General features: G+C 49.1%; 1 long non-coding RNA gene across 1 annotated transcript in view; it reads left to right on the forward strand.

The window, feature by feature from the left end:
• The window catches only part of LOC137638739 (uncharacterized), a 33,365-nt gene that overhangs the window by 4,737 nt on the left and 5,957 nt on the right, over positions 1 to 22,671 (forward strand). The window contains exon 2 of the long non-coding RNA XR_011044179.1: positions 12,983 to 13,060. This is a non-coding gene — a long non-coding RNA (uncharacterized lncRNA). The remainder of the gene's footprint in view (positions 1 to 12,982; positions 13,061 to 22,671) is intronic.

Below are 22,671 nucleotides of genomic sequence, written 5' to 3' on the forward strand. Positions count from 1 at the left end.
ACTGACGTGGTGGAAGAACAGCATTCTTCTCAAGGAAGGTCTACCATTGGCTGTTCAGACCCCCGACCACCGTCTCTTCTCGGACGCATCGGACACGGGCTGGGGTGCGACACTGGACGGACAGGAATGCTCGGGCACGTGGAATCAGGAGCAAAGGACACTTCACATCAACTGCAAGGAGCTTTTGGCAGTTCATCTGGCCTTGATAAACTTCAAGTCCCTCCAGCTAAGCAAGGTGGTGGAGGTGAACTCCGACAACACCACAGCCTTGGCTTACATCTCCAAGCAAGGAGGGACTCATTCGAGGAAGTTGTTCGAGATCGCAAGGGACCTCCTCATTTGGTCAAAAGATCGAAAGATTTCGCTGGTAACGAGGTTCATTCAGGGCGACATGAATGTCATGGCAGATCGCCTCAGCCGGAAGGGTCAGGTCATCCCCACAGAGTGGACCCTTCACAAGAATGTTTGCAGCAGACTATGGCCCCTGTGGGGTCAGCCCACCATAGATCTATTCGCTACCTCGATGACCAAGAGGCTCCCGATGTATTGTTCTCCGATTCCAGACCCAGCAGCAGTTCACGTGGATGCCTTTCTGCTGGATTGGTCCCATCTAGACCTGTATGCGTTCCCTCCGTTCAAGATTGTCAACAGGGTACTTCAGAAGTTCGCCTCTCACGAAGGGACACGGTTGACGTTGGTTGCTCCCCTCTGGCCCGCGAGAGAATGGTTCACCGAGGTACTGCAATGGCTAGTGGACGTTCCCAGGACTCTTCCTCTAAGAGTGGACCTTCTGCGTCAGCCTCACGTAAAGAAGGTACACCCAAGCCTCCACGCTCTTCGTCTGACTGCCTTCAGACTATCGAAAGACTCTCTAGAGCTAGAGGCTTTTCGAAGGAGGCAGCCAGAGCGATTGCCAGAGCAAGGAGGACATCCACTCTCAGAGTCTATCAGTCAAAATGGGAAGTCTTCCGAAGCTGGTGCAAGGCGAATGCAGTTTCCTCAACCAGTACCTCTGTAACACAGATAGCTGACTTCCTGTTACATCTAAGGAATGTAAGATCCCTATCAGCTCCTACGATCAAGGGTTACAGAAGCATGTTGGCAGCGGTCTTCCGCCACAGAGGCTTGGATCTTTCCACCAACAAAGATCTACAGGACCTCCTTAGGTCTTTTGAGACCTCAAAGGAACGTCGGTTGTCCACACCAGGCTGGAACCTAGACGTGGTTTTAAGGTTCCTGATGTCATCAAGATTCGAACCGCTTCAATCAGCCTCTTTTAAGGATCTCACATTAAAGGCTCTTTTCCTCGTTTGCTTAGCAACAGCTAAAAGAGTCAGTGAGATCCACGCCTTCAGCAGGAACATAGGTTTTACATCTGAAACGGCTACGTGTTCCTTGCAGCTCGGTTTTTTGGCTAAAAACGAGCTTCCTTCTCGTCCTTGGCCCAAGTCGTTCGAGATCCCAAGCCTGTCCAACTTGGTGGGGAACGAACTAGAGAGAGTACTTTGCCCAGTAAGAGCTCTTAAGTATTATTTAAGACGGACAAAGCCATTACGAGGACAATCAGAAGCTTTATGGTGTTCTATCAAGAAACCTGCTTTACCGATGTCTAAGAACGCAGTTTCTTACTACATCAGGCTTCTGATTAGAGAGGCCCATTCTCATCTGAAGGAAGAAGACCTTGCTTTGCTGAAGGTAAGGACACATGAAGTCCGGGCTGTCGCTACTTCAGTGGCCTTCAAACAGAACCGTTCTCTGCAGAGTGTTATGGATGCAACCTATTGGAGAAGCAAGTCAGTGTTCGCATCATTTTATCTCAAAGATGTCCAGTCTCTTTACGAGAACTGCTACACCCTGGGACCATTCGTAGCAGCGAGTGCAGTAGTAGGTGAGGGCTCAGCCACTACATTCCCATAATCCCATAACCTTTTTTAATCTTTCTCTTGAAATGCTTTTTATTGTTGTTTTTTGGGTTGTACGGAAGGCTAAGAAGCCTTCCGCATCCTGGTTGATTTGGCGGGTGGTCAAATTCTTTCTTGAGAAGCGCCTAGATTAGAGGTTGTGATGAGGTCCTTTAGTATGGGTTGCAGCCCTTCATACTTCAGCACCTAGGAGTCGCTCAGCATCCTAAGAGGACCGCTAGGCTCAGTAAGGAAGACGTACTTAAAAAAGGCAGAGTAATGGTTCAAGTCGACTTCCTTACCAGGTACTTATTTATTTTATGTTTGTTATTTTGAATAACTGCTAAAATGAAATACGGGATACTTAGCTTCTAATGTTAACATGTATGCTGGTCTCCACCCACCACCCTGGGTGTGAATCAGCTACATGATCATCGGGTAAGATTAATATTGAAAAATGTTATTTTCCTTAGTAAAATAAATTTTTGAATATACTTACCCGATGATCATGAATTTAAGGACCCTCCCTTCCTCCCCATAGAGAACCAGTGGACCGAGGAGAAAATTGAGTTCTTGTTGACAAGAAGTACTTGAGTACCTGCTCACAGATGGCGCTGTTGTGTACACCCCCACCTGTATAGCGATCGCTGGCGTATCCCGACCTTAGATTTCTGTCGGGCAACGGAGTTGACAGCTACATGATCATCGGGTAAGTATATTCAAAAATTTATTTTACTAAGGAAAATAACATATTTGCAGCAATAATAATGGTCAAAAATGCAAAATAAGCCCAAGATAACCAGTTAGGAAAATATATGGTTCATGTAAATGGCTGAAAAGAGGCCAAACATGAGTACTGTATTTAACTTTTGAAATTTGTAAAAGGGTACAGAACCTAACAAACCCACCTAACCTAACCTAGTACTTCCCAGGTCACAACCCCTACCCACGGAAACCTTCCCAGGTCACAACTGCTTGCTGGACCCCCCTTCTCAAGTCACAAACTAAATGTAAATCACAAATAAATCCTTACATTACGATAAAGTAAATCACAAATAAATCTATCCATTATGAAAAAGTAAATTGCACATAATACCTTAACTTATAATTGACACCGTCGCCTATTTTTTTTCTTGGCAATCTTTACAAAAGCTCTGCTGTAGAAAATGTGCTGTCCTTCCCTGAAAATTGAGGCATTATTTCGCTGCTATTTTTTAATTACACATGGGGAAAAATAGCTTTGCACTGAACAGAGAGCATTTCCATCATAATCAATTGCTGATTTAAACGAAATTACACTAAATTTCGAAATAGATTGATGTGCTTCCCTTAAGTTCCCTCTTGGAGACGACTTTACGAGGTGGTGATTAAATTGAAACTGAATGCGAAGGTGGGTAAAAAGGGCTGTTGTAGAACAATATCCGGGAACTTATGAAGAAGTACTTGTAAGTTGTGAATTGGTTTAAAGAAACCACCTGACTAATACATCTCCCCAAACCATGGGAAAAAACTCATGCGCAATAATTCCCTTTCAGTCTCTCAGATGTAAACAATGGACTTAAAGTGAAAAACATACTTCATATTTTAATAGACCGATACGTAAGTTATTATGCCCCAACCCCTATTAAAAATACCAAACTAGCCAGCACCCATCCATTTCTTATAGCGAATTCCAGTTTTGCTAGAAATTAGAGCATCATATATTTACCTTATTATTATTACTATTACTGTTACTGTATTAATATTATTAGCTAAGCTACAACCTTAGTTTAAAAGGTTTTATTATAATTCCAGTCAGGATAACATTTCCCAATAAAAAATGTGTTTTTCTTGTAGACAAACTCGTTTTCTTCGAAAATTATATTTATTTGTTCCGTAACCGAAATACAAACCACGCTATTTACAAAGGGTTTACTTTTAGCGCAGCTGAAATGACGAGCCAATAGTTTTTAACGAGGGTTAATTACCCCCGCGCTAGTTAGCGGGGGGTGGGGAAGGGTAGCTTGCTACCCCTCCCCCCTCCACACACCGGTGACTTGCTTCACTTCACTTTTGGCTCGGCGGTGATCAGACGTGTCTGTTCATCGCCTTCGCTGACAGCCTTTAATTTTCTTCTTTTTCTTTACAGCTTGTGTGATTGGTTGGAAGTTGACCTTCAGTTATTTTCTTTTATTTAATATGCGGACATGCCCTGGAGTTGCCGGCCGTCCTTGTGGGACTTTCATGTCGGACGTGAGTACGGATCCTCACACCCTCTGCCCTCAATGTCGGGGCCGACGGTGCGACCAGGATAACATGTGCCGTGAGTGTAGGGAGTGGTCTGCCTCCCAGTGGGAGAGGTTTGGCCGTCGGCGTAAGAAGAAGTCCAAGAGAGACCGTTCTCCTCCGGGGTTAGCCTTGAAGGAGGAAGGTTCTCGGGACTCTTCTTCCGCCGCCCAAACCTCCTCCGAAGCTCCCCCTCGTCCGCCTCCTAAGGAGAGTCGTCCGAGTGGGAGCGCAGGCCCTTGTTCTGTTTCCCTACCTTCGGTGGGGGGAGAGGGCGTCGCCTCCCATAGCGAGGCGGTTCCCCCTCCTCCTCCGGGGGAGGTTATTGATAATAATTCTTTATCCAGTGATGATCTGTTGCAGATTTGGTCGTCCCTGGGGCTTAAGGGCTTGCCCTCCAGGGTCGCTCTTATTGACCTTGTCTCGTTGGGGGCCGCTGTTAAACAGTCGCCGGTGGTAGCGGAGGTAGACCCTCTGTCTATTGTCGACGTCGTGGTGACAGAGGCCTCCGACGTGGCTGGGCCTTCCGACGCAGGTGCTGTTGCTGGTGATGGTGCTCTAGGCTCTCCTCCTCCTTCCGTGCATCCTTCGAAGGGGGAAGTGAGTCCTTCGGTCTCGACTGCTGCCCAGCTTCCTTCTGAGGGAAGTGTTTTGAAGGAGACTCCCCTTCGGAGGACCGATGGTCCCGACGATCTCCCCCGAGGCCGCCTCCGCCGTAAGGCTCACCGCCCTCTACGCCACAAGGGCCTCCCTTCCCCTTACAGGGGGACTAAGAGGCGCCTTTTTGGGTCTTCGTCCTCCGGGGGGGACTCTCCTCGTCAGCCTCAACCGACTACTCCGCCCTCCTTGAACCTCTCTGCGGACCGCTCTCCATCTCCTGCCGGATCTTCGCCTTCTGGAGAACTCGTCACCCGACGGGCAACGGTCCCTTCGGGGCTAAGGGATTCTTCCCTTACGCGAGCAGGGCCAGCGCACAAGCGCTCTCCTGCTCGCCAGCGATCTCCTGCTCGTCGACGATCTCCTGCTCGCCAGCGATCTCCTGCTCGTCGACGATCTCCTGCTCGCCAAGACTCTCCTGCTCGCCGACGCTCACCTGCTCGTCGGCTCTCTCCTGAGGTTCGCCCCCCTCGCCAGCGCTCTCCTGCTCGTCAGCTCTCTTCCGAGCGTCAGCGCTCATTTGAGGACCATCGCCCTGCGGTCTCTGACCACCCTTTAGTTCCTGCTGAACTCCCTGCTCACCATCGTGTGTCAGAAACACATGTTCGCCAACGCGCCAGCGATCTTCCCGTTCCTGCTCGTGAACCTATCCTCTCACAGGACACGCGTCGACCTTCTGCTCGCCAGCGATCACCAGCTCGCCAGCGATCACCAGCTCGCCAGCGATCACCAGCTCGCCAGCGATCACCAGCTCGCCAGCGATCACCAGTTCGCCAGCGATCACCTTCACATGCTGCCCGCCATCGCACGAACCTGCCTGATCGCCCGCTTACGCATGCTGCTCCTCATCGCAATACCCTGAACGATCGCCCTCCTGCGGATGCTGATCACCATCGCACAACCCTGCACGATCGCCCGCTTTCGCATGCTGCTCGCCATCGCACAACCCTGCACGATCGCCCGCTTTCGCATGCTGCTCCTCATCGCAATACCCTGAACGATCGCCCTCCTGCGGATGCTGATCACCATCGCACCCTTTCACGCGATCATTCACCTGCGCATGCTGCCCGCCATCGCACAACCCTGCACGATCGCCCGCTTTCGCATGCTGCTCCTCATCGCACAACCCTGAACGATCGCCTTCCTGCGGATGCTGATCACCATCGCACCCTTTCACGCGATCATTCACCTACGCATGCTGCTCGCCATCGCACAACCCTGAACGATCGCCCGCTTACGCATGCTGCTCCTCATCGCTCAACCCTGAATGATCGCCCTCTTGCGCGCAATCATTCACCTTCACATGCTGCTCGCCATCGCTTACCATCACGTGATCATTATCGCCAGCGATCTTCTTCACCTACGCGGCAGCACGATCCCTCGCCGTCGCGCCATCGCTTGCGTTCGTCGCCTCGGACACGTGTTCCTTTACCTGCCCACCCTCACGCCCACTCGCCTGCGCGCCCGCGCGATCGCTCGCCTGCGCGCCCGCGCGATCGCTCGCCTGCGCGCCCGCGCGATCGCTCGCCTGCGCGCCCGCGCGATCGCTCGCCTGCGCGCCCCGCGCGACCGCTCGCCTGCGCGCCCGCGCGACCGCTCGCCTGTACGCCCGCGCAACCATTCGCCTTTGCGCGACCGTTCACCCTCGCGCGACCATAGTTCGCGGCGAATTCCACAGCCGGTGGTAGCAGCAGGGACGCGTGCTCCTAGACGGCACTCGGGATCACCTCCATCCAAGCACAGGTTGGTATTGCAGGACGAGGACAGGTCATTACAACATTCTTCCCCACCTTCTTTTCAGGCAGGTACCGTCGTGTCCACTCCAAAGGATCGCCCGATCCCTTTCACCTTAGCGAGGATTTCGGACTCTGTGTCCTTTGAGCAGCAGACTTGGTTTGGTCCGCTGGCACGGGCGTTAGTGAGGGTTATGAAACCAGCACTCGCCGGCCAGGGTGACAAACCAGCGGCTGTCTCTCCTTCGCTGAAGAGAAAGAGAGGAGTGGACTTCGTGGTGACTTCCCCCAGGGCGAAGTTGGTTCCCAAGAGGTCGGTCTCGAGGGTTCCCTCTCCTGCACGAGTACTCTCTCCTTCTCCCGTGGACGAGGCCTTTCCGTCCTCAGGTGAGTCCAGTGGACCGGTAGTCTTCCCCCCGGCACCAGGGGGGGAGACTTCGCTTCAGGCAGGAGAATTGTCTCGTGAGGAAGGAGCCCCTCGAACCTCGTTGTTGGGATCCTGTATCCCTCCTAGGAGGGAGCCCAAGGATTCCAAGACCATCCCTAAATCCTCTGCAAGGATTCGACAGGAACCCATGACTACCCAGGGGAATGTCCACGTATCACCCCAGGAAGAGATTCCTGGGGCAGGAGACTTAGCTGCCAGCCCACAGGGAGGAGAACAGCAAGAGTCCGAACATGCCTTCTGGCAGGTCCTAAGCCTGATAAGGCAACTTAACAGTCTTACGGATCCAGTCATCCCCCCCCGTGAAGGCAAAGACACAATTCTGGATGAAGTGTTCGACGTTCGGAAGGCCCCTAAGACCAGTGCAGCTCTGCCCTGGTCTCGGGGGCTGAAGAGTGCCAGAGCTAGGGCCAATGCTCAGCTCGCACTTCTTGCCTCCTCCAGTCGTTCCACTGCCGGGAACAAACTCATCCCTCCTCCTCGCCTTCAGCAGAGGAGGTATTTCGAGATCCTGGGTGAGCACAACCTCGCTCTTCCGCTCCATCACTCTGTGGAGGAGCTGGCGAAGGGAGTTCCCTTGGAGAAACTCTCTGCCCGGCAGGTGTCGTTCTCGGCGGCAGAGATCCTTAACCACGAGAAGGTCGCTAAGTGTGCCATGCAGGCCACTTCGTGGCTGGACTTCTGGTTAGGATCTCTGGGCATCCTATTGCGATCTGAGGACTTGTCCAAGGAGACCAATAGGAAGGCCCTAGAGACCTTCTTGCTCTCGGGCACCCGCTCCATCGAGTTCTTGGCGCACCAGGTTACCACCCTGTGGGCCAACTCGGTGTTGAAGCGTCGCGATGCTGTGTCCGAGAGATTCCATCCGAAGGTCCCCGCCGTAGATGTGTGTAGGCTCCGACATGCCTCCCTCCTGGGGGAGAGCCTGTTTGAGCCTCAAGACTTGGAGCGAACGGCTGAGAGGTGGAGGAAATCCAGCACGGACTCCCTCCTCCACAGGGCCCTTACAACTCGGCCCTATAAGCCTCCAGCCCCGCCACAACAGCAGCAACAGCCTCGTAAGGCTCCAAAACAGGCACCGGCAGCTAAGAAAGTGGTGTCTAAGCCCCAGCCCTTTCCAGCCAAGGTCAAGAGGGGTGGTAAGTCCTCCAGGGGAGGCAAGACTTCTAGGGGTGGCGGCCGCGGCCGCAAGCCCTAGGGGTGGCAGTCCCCCTGCGTGTCCACCTGTGGGGGGATGCCTTCAGCGTTGCGTCCGCAGGTGGCAACATCTCGGGGCCGATGCTTGGACGATCTCGGTGATCGGCCAAGGTTATCGCGTCCCGTTCACGTCATCTCAACCTCCCCTGACAGCGAATCCAGTGTCGTTGAGCTCCTATGCCATGGGATCGGCAAAGGGGCTGGCCCTTCAGGCCGAAGTCAAGACCATGTTCGAGAAGGGTGCTCTCCAGGAGGTCGTGGACGGCTCTCCAGGCTTCTTCAGTCGACTCTTTCTTGTAAAGAAGGCTACTGGAGACTGGAGACCCGTCATCGATCTCTCGGCTCTGAACAGGTTTGTCAAACAAACCCGGTTCAGCATGGAGACAGCAGACACAGTCAGACTTGCGGTGAGACCACAAGACTTCATGTGTACACTGGATCTAAAGGACGCGTACTTCCAGATCCCAATCCATCCGTCTTCCAGGAAGTACCTGAGATTCTGCCTAGACAACAAGATCTACCAGTTCAAGGTGCTGTGTTTCGGTCTCTCCACAGCTCCTCAGGTGTTCACCAGAGTGTTCACCCTGATTTCGACTTGGGCGCACAGGAACGGCATTCGTCTCCTTCGTTACCTAGACGATTGGCTGATCCTAGCAGACTCGGAGTCGACCCTTCTTCGACACCGAGACAGGCTTCTAGATCTTTGCCAGGATCTGGGGATCGTGGTAAACCTCGAGAAGTCCTCTCTGCAGCCGTCCCAGCGACTGGTTTATCTAGGCATGCTAATAGACACCAATCTCCACAAAGCCTTTCCATCAGACGACCGGATAGCAAGGCTGAGGAGGGTGGCGGAACCTTTCCTCAGGCGAAAAGAACTCCCCGCCCAATCGTGGTTGCGTCTCTTGGGCCACCTATCCTCCCTGGCCCGTCTGGTTCCAAACAGCCGCCTCAGGATGAGATCCCTTCAATGGCGGCTCAAGTCCCGGTGGAATCAAGGATCCGATTCCCCGGACACTCTGATCCCAATGGGGTCTCTGGAACAGACGGACTTGCGGTGGTGGCTGGCCGACGAGAACCTGCGAAAGGGAGTGAGTCTTCTCGTCCTTCCCCCGGAATTGACTCTGTTTTCGGACGCGTCAAAAGAAGGGTGGGGGGCGCACGTTCTGAACCAGAGGGCCTCAGGCCTTTGGTCAGAATCAGAAAAGTGCCTACACATCAACCTGCTAGAATTGAAGGCCGTCTTTCTGGCCCTTCAACAGTTCCAACGGTTCCTGGCGGGTCACTCCGTGGTGGTGATGAGCGACAACACCACGGTAGTGGCTTATATCAACAAGCAGGGAGGCACTTTTTCGCAACAGCTATCCCATCTTGCAGTAGAGACTCTGAGGTGGACCGAAACCCACTCGATAACACTATCAGCTCGCTTCATTCCTGGCAAGAGGAATGTGCTCGCCGACAGTCTGAGCAGGGCTTCGCAGATAGTGAGTACCGAGTGGTCTTTGGATCCTCAGATAGCCAACAAAGTCCTGACTTTGTGGGGTTCCCCGACGGTGGACTTGTTCGCGACAGCCTTGAACTTCAAGCTGCCCCTGTACTGCTCACCAGTCCCGGACCCCAAGGCACTCTGGCAAGATGCTTTCCAGCAACGGTGGGACAACATCGACGTGTACGCCTTCCCACCATTCTGTCTGATGAGAAGGGTGCTCAACAGGACCAGACTATCGGTCAACTGTTCCATGACTCTAGTAGCTCCGCTATGGCATCACGCGGAATGGTTTCCGGACCTTCTGCAACTCCTGACGGAACTCCCAAGGGAGCTTCCTCCACGACACGAGCTTCTCAGACAACCCCACTCCGGTGTCCCTCACAGGGCCGTAGCCTCGCTTCGGCTTCACGCCTGGAGACTATCCAGCGTCTCCTCGCGGAGAGAGGCTTTTCGCAACAGGTTGCGGAGAGAATGTCTCGGCACCTGCGAAGGTCCTCTGAGGGAGTCTACCAAGCGAAGTGGAGAGTCTTTTGTGGTTGGTGTCGTGGAAGGGGTATCTCTCCACTCGATGCCACTATTCCAGCAATAGCGGACTTCCTTGTGTATCTGCGAGAAGAAATGCGCCTTTCTGTCTCGGCAGTGAAAGGCTATCGCTCAGCCTTAAGCTTGGCCTTCAGATTGAAGGGCGTGGATATTTCTTCATCGCTAGAACTCTCTTTACTCATACGTAGCTATGAGCTTACCTGCCCCCAGTCGGAAGTGAGACCCCCTCCTTGGAACGTGGTTCGAGTTCTCAGGTCTCTCAAGAGACCTCCCTTCGAGCCATTACGCCAGGCCTCCGATCGCCACCTGTCTTGGAAGACGGCTTTCCTACTCGCCTTGGCCTCGGCCAAGCGAGTTAGTGAACTTCATGGTCTCTCGTACGACATCGCCCATTCAAGGGGATGGGGGGAGGTAACGTTCAGGTTCGTCCCTGAGTTTGTGGCCAAGACTCAGAATCCTGGAGTGCCGGATCCTCGGTTCGACTCTTTCAGGATCGCGAGTCTCCGTTCTGTAACAAACGACCCAGACCAGCTGCTACTATGCCCAGTGAGGTGTCTGAGGTACTACTTGAAGAGAACGGCTGCAGTCCGTCCTCATGTGCGAGCTTTGTTTGTGAGCACAGGCAGGACAAAGAGGAGGGTCACAAGGAACACCATCTCTGCTTGGATTCGTAGGGTTATCCACCATGCCCTGAATCCTGACCCTCCTCCGTCACGTCGCCCTCGGGCCCACGATGTCAGGGGTATTGCTACATCCCTGGCCTTCAAGAGAAACTTCTCGGTGACGCAGGTACTTCAAGCGGGGGTCTGGAAGCGTCAAACGACCTTCACAGCCCACTACCTGCAAGACGTGACCCACAGGAGCCTCGATACGTTCTCTATCGGCCCTGTGGTGGCTGCACAACAGCTGGTCTAACCTCAGGCTCCTTTTTGGACAAGTAGCAGTAGGTTGAGGGCGTTGTTACCCGGTCTTAGTCTGTGTGAATGAAAGAGTATGTCTGACCCTTACTTCTTTCTTCATTCTCCCCTCTCTTGGGGAAGCAGCATCCTGGTCCTCGCATAGCTGACCTCGACCTCTGCAGGTAACCCATGCTTCTTTGTGCTCCTAGTATTAAGCTTAATACTGTTGCGTCTCCCATACCCTGACGAGGTGGTATGGGGAACGTCCTATCCTAGAATTCCTATCTGAAGGTCTCAAGGTCAACTTCATAGGACGAGTCACACTCTCCTCCTCACACTACTTATGTAGGCCACTCGTTCCTAGCGATGCTAGGAACCTGTGAGGTACAGGGGCTCCCTCTCTCTAGTGCTGCTCACTAAGGGATCGAGCCCCCGGGCAAGCCGAAGTCAGTAAGGCTGGGGACTTTCCACCCTTCCTAAGGGGTAAGTCACCCTTTGTAAATAGCGTGGTTTGTATTTCGGTTACGGAACAAATGACAAATTCGAAGATAATTTGTATTTTTCCTAACCATACAAACCTTAGCTATTTACACATATGTGCCCGCCATCCCTGACCCCCAAGTCAAGTCCTACCTCTAAGTGAAGTGAAGCAAGTCACCGGTGTGTGGAGGGGGGAGGGGTAGCAAGCTACCCTTCCCCACCCCCCGCTAACTAGCGCGGGGGTAATTAACCCTCGTTAAAAACTATTGGCTCGTCATTTCAGCTGCGCTAAAAGTAAACCCTTTGTAAATAGCTAAGGTTTGTATGGTTAGGAAAAATACAAATTATCTTCGAATTTGTCATTTTTGGGGCTAATAAATAGTTAGTGAAATAGGGGTGTATGTATAATAGAAGCCACCTGTATGTACGATGACTGCTGATTAAGAATATAGCAGTGTAAGGGGGTTGCAGGGGGGCCATATGCTAAGTAGGTAAGGACCCGGCTTGTACGTTAGGGTAAAGGGGGAAAGTTTAATTTAGTTGGTGTTCATATTTTATGCTCGCTGAAGGAACTGGCTGCTGATATACAAAGGCTCCGTGAAATATACCCTATCGTATCTGCTGATAATGGGGCTATTCAGTTAGGAACCAGGGATTTAAAGTGGGGCAAAATATACCGGGGAAAACATGAATAATGGTAAATCAAACCTTTTCTTTATGCATTATTTTCTCGTACTCATAATAAGTCAGTTTTATAATAATTATGGACGGTAAAGGTTATTTTTTTTTTTTATTAAAAGACAGGTGTTTTCTACAGAAAAATGTCTGTTTTCTTTTTAAATGACACTTATTTCCCCTTCAAATAAAAGAATAGTCTAAGAAATAATAATCAATGGCGTAAGCATGCGCAGCTCAGCATGTATCGCTTGCCAGTATGGAGCTTGATGTTTTTCTTTTTCCGCAAGTGCATGGCGAAGCAAAAACCATTATAAAACCGGTTAAAGGGTTTGGCGGAAAAGAAAAGCGACAGTTAGTCACCAGTGCTGGTGGGAGTGAGGGCTAACCTACCCCGCTCCATGTTAACTAGCGGTGTGTAGTTAAAGCCTGTTTACAAAAATCCTCGGCTAGTTTCAGCTTCGCCGAGATAAATGATGTATAGTAAAGAGCGTAAGTTTTGTATTGCTAGGAAATATGAAACACTTTCAAATTTGTCATGTTGCCATGAACTAAAAACAGTGTTCAGATTGATTTTGTTTTATTTTTTAATTATTTATTTAGGTGATTTACAATTACTGTACTGTATACGTATTACACTTTACTGTACATGATGTATCCAGGCTTACTTTGAAGGTTGTGTAACGTATTTTCTTTTACAGGAAATCACTTCAGACGTACAGAAGACCAATAATGATGGGTAGTGCTGTAGCAGCAGTATATCTAGTATATAAATACCGGTAAGACCTTGGTTTATCATGTTGCTAAAAAGTCATTGTTTTAAATATACACATGCTGTACTCTACATAACAAATTTGGATGTTGTTTTAATAAATATTGAATAAGTGATTTGGATTAACAGTTGTTCCTACACAAATACAAACCTTCTTCCTTTGATTAGGAGATGGATTCCAATGCAGGTGGAACTCGACAGTAGCCGCAGAAGTATGGAAGTCCAACACCCATACCAGTATGCTAAATGGTCACTTTGATTCCAGCTGCCGAATAACACAGAAAAGCTATTGGCTTCTCATCAAACATGGCTTTTAAAATTTTCTCAATTTACCTCTTGGACAAGTCTCAAGGCCGAAGATTTTTCCTGTTTCCCTTACTGAAACAGGCAAGCCTCTCCCTCGGGAGGAGTCTAAAGTTTCCTATTTTGTTCCCCATGACGATGCTGTTGTATGCTTTTGGAATTCCTTAGAGATACAGGGTTCTCCTTCCAGATAAAGGCCACCCTTAGCACTTAATCCTTCGAAGGGGAATAAAACTTCAGCATCTTATGACATTATCATTGTGTCTGAACTTAAGCGACTGGCTAATATTGCCCCCTTGTGTCAGACTTCCCTGATTGCTCAACCCCCACGGGTTTAATGAAGAAAACGGTATTGGGAGGCCCAAGTTCTGTTTCTTGATAAAAAGACTAGTCCTTCTAAGTATGATGCATGCACTTACGTGCTCTCCCCAAGGGAAGGTATTCCTTACATCCTGAACATGTGAGCGTAACTGCGCTCTGTGTGTCTTCTATGATCGCAAAGCTAGTAATGATGACAGTCGAGCTCATTTGAAGCATTTGTTTTGACGCACAGCTCACATAAATGTACGTTAAGCGGTTTAGCAATGTATATTTTCCTATTCCCTTCCCAGACGGACAGGGGATACCTAATAAAGGAGTGTGCCAAGGTGCAACTTCACTTGCATACAGCTTGGATCATGATGCTTAATGAATGAAGGGAAAATAGTCCTGTACAAGTGTCTTTTTGTACCTCCTAAATGTACTCAGTTTAGGCACGTAATCAGCTAACTTCGTACACAGCTAGTTGGAAGAAAGCAGGGCTGCTGCCCTTCCTTTACCCCTATTGGATGATTAGTCCTTTTAGACTGATCGATAGGAGTTACACACAAGTGACTTCTACTATTTCTCTTTGTGGGAGAGACCGTGTCGCCAAATCCTTTACCGAGGACAAAGAAGATGACTAGGTTGTGCGCTACTTTGCTTTCACCTTAGCTGTTTGCAAGTGCGCATATCTAAGGAAGCGCCACCCCATATGCTCACAATTGTGTACAGTATCTGTTTATAATCGTTCAATCTCACCTTTTTGCATCTCATTAGAGTGTTACAAGACATTAGTATGATGCTGTTTTTCCATTCTCTTAATAGAGCTCCATCTCATATGTTCGCAATCCCACGCTTCTAGTAGGGCACCATCTCACTTATTCATGATCACACCCCACATCTGATTAGGCCATCTAACCTGCTTACGGTCAATTGCTCTCTCTTATGGGAGTACTTTCTCCATACTTTTTTTTTTTTTTATACTTAGGGGTATACCTATTTATTCACACTCATTCATCTGATTAAGAGATTCACATGCTTATGCGCTCCTATCTATTTTCGTGTTAGCTCTCTCACCAGTTGTGCACTCATTGGATCTTGATGTCACAACTCTCACACTTGAGTGCGACCTGCTGAAGCGTGTGATCTCTAGATCAGGAACGCACTACTTTTCGCATTCGCCCTTCTAAAAGCTACGCCTAACTGATATGAGCTCATATTTGTCTTCTTGTAAGGCAAGAAACATACAGTATATAGTAAATTTTTGTTCATCTGTGTATTTCGTAAGGAGAGAGAATACTTGTCAAGAACATTCCATCCCCGAAGATATGTCTGGGTTACGAAACAAGTGCTTACACACCAGTTACCTGTCCTCACTCACAAATGAGGATGCACAGTACTGGTAGGAGTAAGGGCCTCCCGGTTTATCCTTTCATGCAAAAGTATCCTCTAGCTTTTGGAAGAGCGAGGGAAAAGATTGCATACCAAAAGTCATTCCCTTTGGAACAGACATAGAAAGCTTGCAGCCCAACATAACTGCATCAGGGCTAGACCACTGGTCAGGGACAATGGGAAAAAAAGAGGCAATTTAAGGGCCTCACTCTGTCAGGAACTAATTCAGTCGAGTTTTTGGTCCACTAGGACCTGTGATTGCTAATAAGCAATTTGTGTAGAGACCTTTACAGGACCAAAAGTATTACGTCTGAGGTGACGATGACGATTACAACGTCTAGGGTGAGAGTGAGAATGTTTGTACCTTTTTCCTCTATGCTTCCCCTCCCTTTGGGGCATAGCTGTTGGGATCCCATGGAACTTATAACCAGCAGTTATTTCATTATTGTTAAAATTTAAGGCTACCAGCTATTCTAATACAGTCATACCTCTTTACAAAATAATCTTCTTACAAAATTTTCACGCGGCGAAACGAGATGCAAAGATTTTTCTGACTCTCATTGCGAGAAATGTTTCGTGATAAGAAAAGAGATTTGCCAGCCTGGCCGAGAGTAAAATAGTCACCCATTAAAAATATGAGCTCTGTTGAAGAAAATGGCTTGTTTACACAATGGAAGATGTATCTCTATAGTAAGGTTAACTATAACAGTACAGTACATTCGGTACTGTATGTTTTGTATATGTACCGTATTGTACTGTATGTATTGTATTATTTTCCATTTCTTATGGCATGTTCTAATAACTACTTAATTTACAGGTATTAACAGTTAGTTTAGGTATATTGAATAGTTAAAATGTATTTGGCTGTACAGTATTTCATTATGGTTATACTGCAGCTTGATATAAAATTTAATGTGGTGTTTTTGTAGGCTCTGGAATGAATTAGATGATTTGCATGTAAAATCTGACTCAAACATGAAATTTTCACGAAACAAAAGCCAATCCAGAATGAAATAATTAAGTATTGTGAGACATTACTGTACTGTTAAAATAGAGGTTTTCATTTCATCATCTTCCTTACGAGGGAAGGATGGATATGTACTGGCAAACCTGTTAATTTTTATATGCTTTACCTACAGACTCAGTGGTCTAAGATAAAAATTTTCTTGTGCAACATCCTTGATTGCCTAGGATGTGAACCCAAGTCAATTATTAAAGGAACAAATCACAAATTTCAAAAGTAATTTGTATTTTTCCTAGAAACCTTAGTCCTTCAATCTAACTTTCTGCCTTCTCCTTCCCCCAAAAGTTCCAGATAAATCAAAATAACTACTGTATTTAGCGTACCAGCAAAATTGGTGGGGCTACCTCACCACAGGCTACAACCTGTTTTCCGGCTAAATACCACAGTAGTACCTAAATGAGATTCCCCTTTACAGCAAGTTAGCTTATTCTAGTTAATGCCTTGATGTGAACATCCACTTTTTTCCCCGTCTGTGATGTTTTATTAGACATTGAAAAAATGTATATGTAGAGCTGAAGATATTCCATGTTCTCATGTTATAATATTTGTTCCGTAACTGGAATACAAACCACGCTATTTAATACGGGGTATTACTTTTGTCGTAGCTGAAATGACGAACCATTAATTTTTACGAGGGTTAACTACCCACATCGCTAGTTAGCGGGAGGTAGGGAGGGTAGCTTGCTACCGCTCCCCCTCACACACCTGTGATTGAGCCCACTTTGCTTTCGGCTCAGATGGTGAACGGACGTTGCCGCTCTTCATCCTCGCTGAATATTGGCAGCCATTAACTAATTTTGTTTTTCTTTTCTCTTAGTCAGTGTGTGTGAAGTTGACTTCTGTGACCATGCTCACCTGCCCTGGACTCTCCAGCCGCCCTTGTTGGACATATATGTCAGCGGTGGAGACTGATCCTCACACCCTTTGTCCTGCTTGCAGAGGTCAACGGTGTGATAGTGTTAATAATTGTAGTGAGTGGTCTTCCTCCCAGTGGGAGAGGTGTGCACTACGCCGGAAGAAGTCCAGGCAGGATATTTCTCCTTCAAAGGTTTCTTTGAAGTAAGAAAAACCCAAGGCCTCTTCTTCCGTCGCCCAACCCTCCTCCAAAGCTCCTACTCGTTCGGTCTCTTACAAGAGACCATCGAGTAGTAGCGTAGACCAAGTTATTATCGGCCAACCCTGGGTCTCGAGAGATGATGTTGCTTCCCCTAGCGAAGCAGCCCCACCTCCTCCCCGGGTGAGGCCTTGTCACTAATTCCCCTCTTACAGATTTGGTCTTCCTTGGGGCTTACGGGTCCGCCCTCCAAGGAAACCTTTCTGCAGTTCATCCGCATGGGTGCTTCTGTTGAGCCATCATCGTCGCCATCAGAAGTAGATCCCCTGGCCCTTGTCGACGTTGTTGTGTCAGAGGTGTCTCATGCGGTTTCAGCCATCTCCTCTGCCACTCCAGACTCTACAGCGGTTGCTGCCGACTTAGTTTCCCCCGTTCCTGATCATCCTCCAAGGGGGAAACTAAGTTCAACGTCTGTCTCTCCTGCAAGTGTTTCTCCCCCTCGGGGAGTTCACTTATAGAGACTCCTCTTCGGAGGACTGCTGCGGCGCACGGTCAGCTTGCTGATCCAACGGCCCCCAGAGGGCGCATCCGTCGGAAGGCTCGTCTTCCTCTTCGCCTTAGAGGTCTCCCTTCACCAGCGGTAAAGAGGCGCCTCTTTGGTTCATCTTCGTCACTGCAGTACCCCGCAGAGGAGACTCCACTGCATTCAGACCTTCATACATCAACCATCACTGCACCTGCAACCATTCTTGTGACTTTGGTCCGGGATCTCTCTGCTGATCGTTCGCGATCCCCTTCGGTGGATGGTCACCCTTACAAAGGGCACACCGACCATCCATCCTCCAGACCTGCTAACCTACCATCACCATTCCTGTCACTGGTAGAGCCCACTATATCTCCACCAAAGTGCGCAGCTGCACGCCATCACTGCAGCTCGTCACTCTACAGCGCTTCAGCGCGCCCCTTCACCTGCTCGCCCTCACAGAAGGCAGCAGTCTCATGCGCTTGCGCGCCAACGTTCACCTGCGCACCATGTGTGCACACGCCCAGGGTCGCCCACGCGCCAGCGGATCAGAGCGTGCTTGCGGTCTCCTGCACGCCAGCGGACCACAGCGCACTTGCGCTCTCCTGCGTGCCAGTGGACCACAGCGCGCTTGCACTCTTCTGCACGCTAGGGCCCTCCTGCGCCTACGCGCTAACGATCTCCTACGAGCAAGTGCCCACCTGCGCGCCAACGCTCGCTTACGCGCCAGCACTCGCTTACGCGCCAGCACTCTCCTACGTGCCAGCATATGCTTCCTTCATCACCGCGCGCGCCAACGAATACCTGCCCGCCATCATTCTCTGGCGCACAAGTCTGTAGGTGAGACAGCAATCACATTGCAGCCCTTACCTACGCGCCAACTCTCACCAGCACGCCAGCGCTCTCCTGAACATTCGCGCTTACCTGCGTTTCAACTATCTCCCGCGCGTACTCACGAACGCAGAGAGACGTGCACGCCACAATGTGCCCGCACGCCAACTCTTACCTACGCACGGGCACCAGCACTCTCCCGCGAGTGCGCCAAGATTCTCTTGCGCGCCTGCGCCAGCATTCTCCCGCGCACCAACAGGCAGAAGCGCACAATCTTCACCCGGCAAGGTCGCCATTGCCTCATTCCCCTTCCCGCAAACGCATACCAGCACGCACTGCGGGAGAAGGGAAACAAAAACAAGCAGAGGGGTTCAGGATCCCTAAACTGCCTTCTAAGGCGGACCCATCTATTACAGTGATTCTTCGTAGGGAACCTTTGGTCCCTTTCCCTTCAGGGGATCTGTCTGACAGTGCATCCGTCAGTCACCAGCCGTAACACAGGCTTTCAAGCCAGTCCTGTCTGATCGCTCATCAGAGCGACCTACAGTGAACCCTCGTTTATCGCGGTAGATAGGTTCCAGTCGCGGCCGCGATAGGTGAAAATCCGCGAAGTAGTGACACCATATTTACCTATTTATTCAACATGTATATTCAGACTTTTAAAACCTTCCCTTGTACGTAGTACTGTTAACAAACTACCCTTTAATGTACAGAACACTTAATGCATGTACTACAGTACCCTAAACTAAAACAGGCACAAATATTAAAGGTGATTTTATATCATGCATTTCCTAAACATGCTAAAAAGCACGATAAAAAATGGCAACCAATGTTTTGTTTACATTTATCTCTGATCATAATGTAGAAACAAACTGGAGGTAGAGCTTTGCTTATTACCCAGACATATTTCCCATACTTTTCCCTTAGAACTACATCACATCTTCCTACTTTAGATATATAGATATATATATATATATATATATATATATATATATATATGTGTGTGTGTGTGTGTATATATATATATATATATATATATATATATATATATATATATATGTATACACATATACATACCTACATATATACATAAATACATGCATACATATATATATATATATATATATATATATATATATATATATATATATATATATTTATATGTATACACATATACATACCTACATATATACATAAATACATGCATACATATATATATATATATATATATATATATATATATATATATATATATATATATATATATATATATAATATATATATTACTGTATATATATGGGTTATGGAAAAAATCCGCGAAGTGGTGAATCCGCGATGGTCGAACCGCGAAGTAGCGAGGGTTCACTGTATAGCTTTAGACTTAAGACACGGAACCATGGCTTCCTCTACCCCTTTGAAGAGGAAATGAGGAGTTTCTGTCGCGGTCACTTCCCCGAGGGCGAAGTTGACTCCATGCAGACCATCAAGAAAAGTTCCATTCAGTTTCTCAGAGAGAGACTCCCTCCCTGTCGGACGAAGACCTTCCGTCACCAAGGGAACCGCGTGAGGAGAGACACTCTTCCAACGCACCAATGGAGGAAACCTCTCTTCACGCGGAGAGTCCCCCGCAATCTGGGACTAGGAGAAACAGGACACACGGGTGTTCGATGTTGGAGTCTTATCTCTTTCCTCGGAAGGAATCCAAAGACTCCAAAACTCTGCCAAAGTCCTCCACTAGGGCTAGAACGGAGACAGCCAGGCACTCAGGGAATGTCCGTGACTCACCCCAAGAAGAGCTCTTGGGGATAGAAGGAGACTTCGCTGCGAGTCCTACATCAGGAGGAGACCAACAAGAATCAGAACATGCATTCTGGCAGGTTCTGACTCTAATGAGGGTTCTCAATGGGTTTTCCGACCAAGAGATACCCCCCTTGAGAGGGCAGTCTTTGGTACTCAGCTGCGAGTCCTACATCAGGAGGAGACCAACAAGAATCAGAGCATGCATTCTGGCAGGTTCTGACTCTAATGAGGGTTCTCAATGGGTTTTCCGACCAAGAGATACCCCCCTTGAGAGGGCAGTCTTTGGTACTCAGAAACCCTCAAAGACCAGTGCAGCCCTGCCCTGGTCTCAAGGTCTGAAGAGTACCAGGGACAAGGTCTCCCAACAGCTCTCCGATTTTGCCTCCTCCAACCGTGCCGGCGCTACAAACAAGCTCCTCCCACCTCTCGTGTAAAGCAAAGGAGGTACTTTGAGATCCAGGAGGAACCCAGTTCAGCTCTTCCTCTTCACCACTCTCTGGAAGAGCTAACCAGGGGAGTCCCTCTTGAGAGACACTCCAGCCGGCAGGTCTCGTTCTCGGCAACCGAGATCCTTAACCAGGAAAAGGTCACCAAGTATGCGATGCAAGCTACTTCATGGCTGGACATCTGGTTAGGGACCTTAGGTATCCTGATAGACCTTCTTACTCTCAGGCACTCGCACGATCGAGTTTCTTGCCCACCAAGTCTCAAACTTGTGGGCAAACACCATCTTGAAACATCAAGATGCGGTGTCTGAGAGGTTCCACCAAAAGGTCCCTAGCGTTAAGATAAATAGGCTCAGACATTCCTCCCTAGAGGGGGCCCATCTGTTTGAGCCTAAGGACGTGGAACTTGCTGCTAAGAGGTGAAGGAAGTCTTATCAAGACTTATTCCTCCATAGGGCTTTAACAACTAAGCCCTATAAACCTCCAGCACCCCATCAGTTCCGTCCAACCAAGACTGCAACGACGACGAAAACAGCAGCGAAGACAGTGGTATCTAAGCCCTTTCTTGTCAAGGACAGGAAAGGCAAAAAGTCCTCCAGGGGAGATAAAAATCATAGAGAGAGCAGCCGAGGCTGCAAACGCTAGGATAGGCATTTCCCCTGCATTTCCACCAGTGGGGGATGCCTACAAAGTTGCTCAGACAGGTGGAAGCAACTCGGGGCTGATTCCTGGACAATCTTTGTGATCCGTCTAAGATATCACATCCTGTTCATAATATCTCTACCTCCCCTTACCAGGAATTGAGTGTCATTAGACTCCCTTGCCATGGGATCGGCAAGGGGGCAAGCCCTTCGGGCAGAAGTCCATACCCTGTTGAAGAAGGGCGCTCTCCTAGAGGTAGTCAGGCTTCTTCGGTCGACTCTCTTGTAAGAAAGGCGTCTGGAGGCTGGAGACCAGTCATCTACCTCTCAGCCCTAAACAAGTTTGTCAAACAAACTCCGTTCAGCATGGAGACAGCAGGCACAGTCAGACTAGCAGTAAGAACTCAAGACTTCATGTGTACACTGGACCTAAAGGACGCGTACTTCCAGATCCCAGTCCATCAGTCTTCAAGGAAGTATTTAAGATTCAGCCTAAACAACAGAATACCAGTTCAAGGTGCCGTGCTTCGGTCTTTCCACAGCACCACAAGTTTTCACCAGAGTGTTTGCCCTAGTGTCATCTTGGGCACACAGGATTGGCATCCGTCTCCTCCGTTATCTTGTTGACTGGCTAATCCTAGCAGACTCGGTGTCAACCCTTCTTCAACACCGAGACAAGCTTCTGAGACTTTGCCAGGATCTGGGGATCATGGTAAATCTTGAGAAGTCTTTTCTGCTTCCTACACAGAGACTGGCATACTTAGGCATGATCATAGACACCAATCTCCACAAAGCCTTCCCATCAGACGACCGGATAACAAGGCTGAGAAAGGTCGCAAGACCTTTTCTCAGACGAGAAGAACTTCCAGCCCAATCGTGATTACGTCTCCTCGGTCACCTTTCATCGCTGACCCGTCTAGTTCCCAATGGTCGCCTCAGGATAAGATCCCTCCAGTGGAATCAAGCTCACGACTTCCCGGACATCCAGATCCCCATGGGATCAGCGGAACTGACAGACCTCCAGTGGTGGGTGACAGACAAGAATCTACAAAAGGGAGTGGACCTTCTCGTCCTACCCCCTGATTTGATGCTGTTCTCAGACGCTTCAAAAAAAAGGGTGGGGGCCCCACTTGCTGCACCACACGACCTCAGGCCTCTGGTCAGAATCAGAAAAGTACCTCCACATAAATCTCCTAGAGATGAAGGCCGTCTTTCTGGCCCTTCAATAGTTCCAACAGTTCCTGGCAGGCCACTCAGTGGTGGTGATGAGCGACAACACCACAGTAGTGGCTTACATCAACAAG

This window comes from Palaemon carinicauda, chromosome 3 (genome assembly GCF_036898095.1).
Source record: "Palaemon carinicauda isolate YSFRI2023 chromosome 3, ASM3689809v2, whole genome shotgun sequence".
NCBI classification, from domain to species: Eukaryota; Metazoa; Arthropoda; class Malacostraca; order Decapoda; family Palaemonidae; genus Palaemon; species Palaemon carinicauda.